We start from the raw sequence: 7,776 nt of genomic DNA, 5'->3' as shown, positions 1-7,776 counted from the left end.
CTGCTTTCATTTTCTCATGTGGGAGAGAGCATCCGGGATCAGGAACCCCATCCTGGGCAGCTGCGGTTATCTGCAGGCTGGTGGGGAGGAAATGGGAATATCGTTGTAGGGGGTTAGCAGGGCTGTGCTAGCGAAGGTTTGAGGTTTCCTCTTAGGCTTCTGTGGGGGTGTGGGGTTTATTTTATTTTATTTTGCTTTGTTTTATTTTATATTTTATTATTTTATTTTTTTGAGTGTGGGGCTGTTTTTAAATCAGGTATACTGGGTTTAGTAATCAATCCAATCCCAGCGCCTCTGTATCATCTGGAAATGCCTGCTGTCCTGGTCCTCTACTGGCACATTCTCCTGTCTTTCCAGCAGAAATGCCGATTTATTTTTATATTCTTTTCATCATTTCAATAGGTCTTAATGGAGTCAGAAAGGAAAGCAGCTGTTTTCCGCCCTAATTTACTCGGGGTGTCTGTTCTGCACCCCACAGACAGTGGCCTTTATCTCTTTTGGCTCGTTATTCTGATAGTTTACCTTCATATTTCTTTTTGAATTAAAAAAATTTTTTTAATGTTTATTTTTGAGAGAGAGACAGAGAGACAGAGTGTGAGCAGGGGAGGGGCAGAGAGAGAGGGAGACACAGAATCCGAAGCGGGCTCCAGGCTCCCAGCTGTCAGCACAGAGCCCGACACAGGGTTTGAACTCACGGACCGCGAGATCATGACCTGAGCTGAAGTCGGACGCTCAACTGACTGAGCCACCCAGGCGCCCCTTCTCTTCATATTTCTAAATAAAGGACTTATTCTTTTATTTCTTGATTTTTCACTTTTAGGCATTGTCTACTGATAGTGACAATTTAGCTCTGTTTTCTACCCCTTCCCCCCCTCCTCTCAACATGGGGCATCACATTTTGCAGTGTTAAACCCGCACTCCGTGTGGACATTGCCACGACAATGTAAATGTTTGTAGCTAAGCCACGCGGAGTCATAGGATTCCATTTCTTTTCTTGTAGAACCTTTTATTGGGCAGGGGGGAGGGATTTAGTAATTGCTGTATTTGTGCGTTTGCTTAATTTTGTTGGAGCTAGGTCTTACTGGCTCTTTTTTTTTTTTTTTTTTTTGCATAAGAAATTATCTGAATTATACCATATAATTCTCATTTGCTTCTTGGGACCAATCGATAGTATACGTGCATTTTTTGATGACTCTTGAGACCCAATCATGGGCACCTCTTGCCAAATCTGTTCAGTGACTTCATGCTGGTAGCTTAATTTGGCTATTTTGAGAGCATCTGGGTGCCTCAGTCAATTGAGTCCCCTCTTGATTTCGGCTCAGGTCCTGACTCCAGGGTTGTGAGATCGAGCCCCTAGTCAGGCTCTGTGCTCACAGCAGAGCCTGCTTGGGATTCTCTCTCTCCCTCTCTCTCTCTGCCCCTCCACTGCTCTCTCTCTCTCTCTTAAAAAAAAAAAAAAGGCAATAGTGGGAGTATTTCTGCCATTGAAATCAGCAAATGCTACAAATCAGGGCTTTTTCTTTCTTTTTTCTCTTCAGAGAGGTGGTTTGCCAATATACTACTGAATGCACCTATCACTAACATTTCTCTCAAAATTCTCCAGTAGAGTTATCAAATTCCCACAGTAGAGTCAAACACATTGTATAACCTGCCTGCCAGGTTTTTCTCTGAAGACCTCTCTCCTGGAGATTTTCTCTCTGTGGTCCAGTCCAGAATGGCTGCTTTCTAGGACGGATTCCCAGCCATCCTTCTGGAGACTCTCACCACCTCTCGCCTGTGCTGGGTCACCTGCTTCGTCATTCCTCATCTTCCTCTTTCTTGGCTTCCTCGCTCATTTTGGAGGATGGCATCCTCTAGGCGCTTCCTGGGAAAAGGCTGCGTAGAAGATAAACATTTTGGGGTCACCATGCCCCCGGATATGTTTTTCTCCTGTCAACATTTTTTATTAAAAAAAATTTTTTTTAATGTTTTATTTATTTTTGAGACAGGGAGAGACAGAGCATGAATAGGGGAGGGTCAGAGAGAGGGAGACACAGAATCCGAAACAGGCTCCAGGCTCTGAGCTGTCAGCACAGACCCCGACGCGGGGCTCAAACGCACGGACCGCGAGATCATGACCTGAGCCGAAGTCGGCCGCTTAACCGACTGAGCCACCCAGGCGCCCCTCTCCTATCAACTTTGATTGAGATTTTGATCCAGTTGCATTTCTAGAATGATTCTCCCAGTAGAATTATTATCCTTCCTCGAGATAAATCAATCTCCTACGTCATCATAATGCCGTTATCGCACCTAAGGAAAATGAGCAGTAATTCCGTGATTCATCCAGCATGTAGTGCATATTCAAAGTTCCCTGGTTGTTCAGAGAAGTTTTTCCAATTGCCCACGCTTTTGGTTTTTGGTTTCAAACAAGGATCCGGTACTGCATTTGACTGTTACATCTCATTAGTCTTTGTCAGGGACGGTCTCCCCATCTTATTTTTTCTGATAACACTGAATGTTTGGCAACTAAGCCAGTTGTTTTGCAGAGCGTCCCACATTCTGGATTGTTCTCATGGTATCATTAACTTGTCTACTTACTATCACCTTTATTTTCTGTAGACTGGAAGTTAAGTCCAGGACTGAGCTCTCCAGTATGGTAGGCATTGCGCAACTTATGCTAATGCAAGTGAGAAACTGAATTTTAATTTAAGTTGAAATAATTTGAATCTAAAACTCATGCTCCATTTCATTGTTGGAAAAATGTTAAGTGCGCTTGGAAAAACTTAGGTATGCAACGCTTCCTTTTTCAGTGGTAAATTTTATGAAATCTAAATACAGATCAAGCATTTCCAATGAAAACTCATCATCTGAATTGAAATGTGCTTTAAAAAATTTTTTTAAATGTCTTTTTATTTATTTTTGAGACAGAGAGAGACAGAGCATGAACAGGGGAGGGGCAGGGAGAGAGGGAGACGCAGAATCTGAAGCAGGCTCCAGGCTCTGAGCTGTCAGCACAGAGCCCGACGCGGGGCTCGAACTCACAGACTGTGAGATCGTGACCTGAGCTGAAGTCGGATGCTTAACCCACTGAGCCACCCAGGCACCCCGAAATGTGCACACTGGATTTTGAAGACTCACTACAAAAAAAGAAGGTAAAATATGAACACTTTTTATATTGATTACATGTTGAAATACTAATATTTCCTACATAGATATGGGCTAAATTAAGTATTTAAATAAATTTCACCTGTGGGCTTTTTGGTTTCGTTTTTGCTTTAGATAGAACATTTATACAGAAAATTTATATTCCCATTGACACGCGTGGTCTAATAGCTTGATTAAATCCAAGTTAAACATTTTTAGTAAGAATATTTCTAGATGATGTGTATTTCAGATTGTAACCCATCCGGGGCTCCTATGTCAGTGGTCCCACTACAGCGATGCTAACTTTGGTCCCTCGGTTAACGTGGAGACCAGGAACTCTCCATCGTAAAGATAGGCTTCCCTTTTTGCGTTTAAAAGTCTACGCAAATCTCCCCCAAATCCGTTCACCTAACGGTGTTGCCTTTTTTTTTTTTTGGATGATTTTGCCTTGAACTGATGATTACATTGGGGATGTCAACTGGTGGTTTCCATACTTTGCCAATCCATCTAGGTTTGTTTGCTGGAGCTCCTCCTCCCCTTTTCATAGATCTATTTGGATATGATTTTCTGTATGTATGTGTTTAATGCGTTACAATTAGATATAGACATTCTTTGTATGTTCAGTACGCTTCTGTGCACATTTCCTGCCCCAGACCTGTAATCAACCATTTCTTCAAAGAAGTCTTGTACTTTTAGTGGGGATTCAATTGCTTCTTAAAGCCACTAGGGAGGACGATTATTTAAGTATAGGGAAAACACTGATGCCGTCTTCTTCAAGATCCTTAACTAACGCTTTGTACAAGAAACCATTAGTTTCTTCACTGCACGTTTAAAACTGCATCTTGGATAGCCTTAGGTTTTGTATTTGCGAAGTGAGGCCAAAATTCCTTCCTGTGCTCCCTCTCGTCAGCGCATGCCAGGAAGTCCAACTGTCCCAGGCCCGAGACGTCAGCCTCTGCTCCTTCTGGCATTCTCTTTCCCTCCAGTGTCCTCCCCACCCCGTTTTTTTTTTTTTAATTTCAGTTGTGTTATTATAGCTCCCCACTTTATTTTGCAAACAGTCTTTCCTGCTATATCTCCATATGAATTGGGAGATTAGTTACTTTATTTTTAAAAATTTTTTTTTCAACGTTTATTTATTTTTGGGACAGAGAGAGACAGAGCATGAACGGGGGAGGGGCAGAGAGAGAGGGAGACACAGAATCGGAAACAGGCTCCAGGCTCTGAGCCATCAGCCCAGAGCCCGACGCGGGGCTCGAACTCCTGGACCGCGAGATCGTGACCTGGCTGAAGTCGGACGCTTAACCGACTGCTCCACCCAGGCGCCCCAAGAGATTAGTTACTTTAAAGCACACAGAAATCACCCATATTTTCCTATACATTTATTAAACACTGATGAAAGGTTATTAACCTAACATGTTAATATTCAAGCACTTCAACCTAATATAATTCCTTTCTCAACCTTTACAATGGTTTTTGTCCCACCTAAGCCAATATACATTTACATTTGGTGTGTGTGTGCCTATGAAAACAGACACATTCCTCAAACTGACCATAAGATAAGCCAGCATGTGGTGCCCTTCTTTCTGGGTATATTAAAATTTCACAGGTACAGTGGTTTAAATGGGAACAAATAAGTCGATTTCCTTATGAGATAAACTACGCATACAAAATCTAAGAAGTATTAAAGGTGCTAACGATTAACCCCATAAATCTTTCTCTCTTTCCTGTCCTTTTATTTTTATTTATTTATTTTTTAACAATGATTTACTTTTGAGAAAGAGAGAGACAGAGCGTGAGCAGGGGAGGGACAGAGAGAGAGAGGGAGACACAGAATCCAAAGCAGGCTCCAGGCTTTGAGCTGTCAGCACAGAGCCCGACGCGGGGCTCGAACCCACGAACTGTGAGATCATGACCTGAGCTGAAGCTGGAGGCTCCCGTGCATGGGGCCATTCTTATTCAATAAAAGGCCCTGAGATAGAAAGATGAAAAGTGAATAGAACGCATTTTTTCTTTATCAAATTATCTACATAAACTTCCTGAAGAAGTAGAGGAGATCATTTGTGACCGTGAGTTCCGAGGTTGATCTGGCCTTGACGATAAGCTGTTTACTTCATTTATGTTCCACTTTGCGGGTCTACCATTTTGTTTGGCCCCCTATCTTTGTAACTGGGGCGAAGTGGGAGGTTCAACTGGTCTGAGAACACTTAATGTGCTCCATAAACTGTCTGAATCGAAGATTTTAATTTATTTTTCTGTCAAACACAACTGATTTCCATCTACAACTTTTTTTTTTTTTTTTTTTTAAGGTAAGAAACACTAAGTCAACTGGAGAAGCATATGTGGCCTTGAGCTATGGGACATTACTTCCCTTTAACACCGCTACTGAGAAATGTTGAACCTCACTTTGGTGTAGTCAGTGTTGGTCTTCGACAGTGAATGGATACACCGCCAGGTACACATCCTCGAGTTGGAGTCATTCCTATAATAGGGATCTTCAATAATATATTGTTTTTGTGGATCAGGGCTCCCAAGTAGTTCAATTTTAGCTTGGCAGTCTTTAAGTTGATTACTTTTTTCTTTTTTTTGTGTGTTATTTCTTTAAAGATTTTTAAAATGTTTATTTATTTTTGACAGAAAGAGACACAGAGCATGAGCGAGTGGGGGAGAGGCAGAGAGAGAGGGACACACAGAATCCGAAGCAGGCTCCAGGCTCCGAGCTGTCAGCACAGAGCCTTATGTGGGGTTCGAACTTGGGAACCGTGAGATCATGACCTGAGCTGAAGTGGGACGCTTAACCGACTGAGCCACCCAGGCGCCCCATAAGTTGATTCCTTTTTCTATTCAAATCTTTCAGATTGCTCCTTACATCCATTGTTGGTATATAATCAAACGAGGCAAAGTCTTCTTTGGCAACTTCCCTATTTCATGTGGACTTTGTCGCACATATCCTCCAATTACCTGAAATGTTTTCGTCAGTCATGGGCTCTCTGAAAACTACTTTTGCAGTGAATGGCTGGAAAGGGTTCCCCGCTCCGCTGTCTTCCCACAGGCAGACTCCCTGACGTGGTGTTCCATTTTGGTCATGTCCCAGTCTCCATGGCAAGCTCAACACCACGTTCCAGGGAACTTCCCAGACCACCTGAACTTGGATAAGCCCTTTCCTTCCTGAGCAGTGATATCAAATTTTGATTAAAAAAAATTTTTTTATGTTTATTTATTTTTGAGAGAAAGAGAGAGAGAGAGAGAGAGCACAAGCAGGGGAGGAGCAGAGAGAGGGAGAGACAGAATCCGAAGCAGGCTCCAGGCTCCAAGCTGTCAGCACAGAGCCCGACGCGGGGCTCGAACCCACGAACCCGAAGATCATGACCTGAGCCGCTTAAGCGATTGAGCCACCAGGCGCCCCTGAAATGTTGATATTTTACAAAATGTCCATGTGTAACAGATTGAAAATGTAAAAACCAAAACAGAACTGGTTCATCATCAATAATTTGAGAAGGACTGCTTCTGCTAGACTGGTACTTTGTGCACATAAATTTCCTGGGAGTATTGTTAAAATGCAGATTTAATTCAATAGGTCTGTTGTGGGGCTCAAGATTCTGCATTTCTAGCAAGCTCCAGCCAGTGCTGATACTGCTAATGTTGGGACCACGCTTTGAATAGTAAGTAAAATAGATTTAGCTTTGACTTGCATATAAGAGGGGCATGTAAAAGTGTGAATTCTCACATGTAAAAGCGAGAATAATCATAGCAGTATGCCAAGAACAATGTAAATGTAAGCAATGGAAGTGTCTGGAATGGGAGAATGGGTAAATTAATTGTGGCGAAGTCAGCAATAACATATATATCATCAGTGCAAGTGAACTAGATTAACATCAATGTGCATGACTTTTACAATAATTTTAATATTTTTTACATAATTTGAAACAAAATGTAAATTGCGCAAAAATATGTAAAGTGTTTATATAAAGCTTAAAATTATACAAAACAACACTATGCATGTAGCAATGCATATAAAGTAGTAAAAACATAAAGGTCCACCTAGAAATAATAATACCAAATTCAGGAAAATATTTCCTCTTGTGGGGAGGGAGAGGTATGTGACTGAGGACAGGCAACCAGGAAGATTCTATTCTACTTTAATTAAAAAAAATTTTTTTTTAACGTTTATTTATTTTTGAGACAGAGAGAGCATGAACGGGGGAGCTGTCAGCACAGAGCCCGACACGGGGCTCGAACTCACGGACCGCGAGATCATGACCTGAGCCGAAGTCGGCCACTTAACCGACTGAGCCACCCAGGCGCCCCCTACTTTAATTTTTTTTTTAGCATTTATTCATTTTTGAGAGACCAAGAGAGACAGAGCATGGTGGGGGGCGGGAGGGGTAGAGGGAGGGGGAAACACAGAATATGAAGCAGGCTCCAGGCTCTGAGCTGTCAGCTCTGTCTCACAAACCACGAGATCATGACCTGAACCGAAGTCAGACGCTTAACTGACTGAGCCAGCCAGGCTTGTTGTATTTTATGCTTTTCAGTGGCTTTAAATATTTCATAATTGGATTTAAAAAGCAATTCAAATTCATTCAATGTATGTTTACCCGACTTAAAAAAATTCCACGAAGGAAATCTCCAGTATATTCTTTCCTTTTCAAA

The 7,776-nt window shown here is 42.1% G+C and overlaps 1 long non-coding RNA gene across 1 annotated transcript; it reads left to right on the top strand.

Annotated features, from left to right (window-relative positions):
• Positions 1–422: 422 nt before the first annotated feature.
• On the top strand, positions 423–7,323 carry LOC106968613 (uncharacterized). Its single transcript, XR_008293283.1, has 3 exons — positions 423–3,131; positions 5,433–5,578; positions 6,701–7,323. It is a non-coding gene; the product is annotated as an uncharacterized LOC106968613 (long non-coding RNA).
• Positions 7,324–7,776: the final 453 nt, after the last annotated feature.

This window comes from Acinonyx jubatus, chromosome E4 (genome assembly GCF_027475565.1).
Source record: "Acinonyx jubatus isolate Ajub_Pintada_27869175 chromosome E4, VMU_Ajub_asm_v1.0, whole genome shotgun sequence".
In the NCBI taxonomy this organism is placed as follows: domain Eukaryota; kingdom Metazoa; phylum Chordata; class Mammalia; order Carnivora; family Felidae; genus Acinonyx; species Acinonyx jubatus.
Note: the sequence above shows the minus strand (reverse complement) of the source record. Positions and strands in the feature narration are given on the sequence as shown.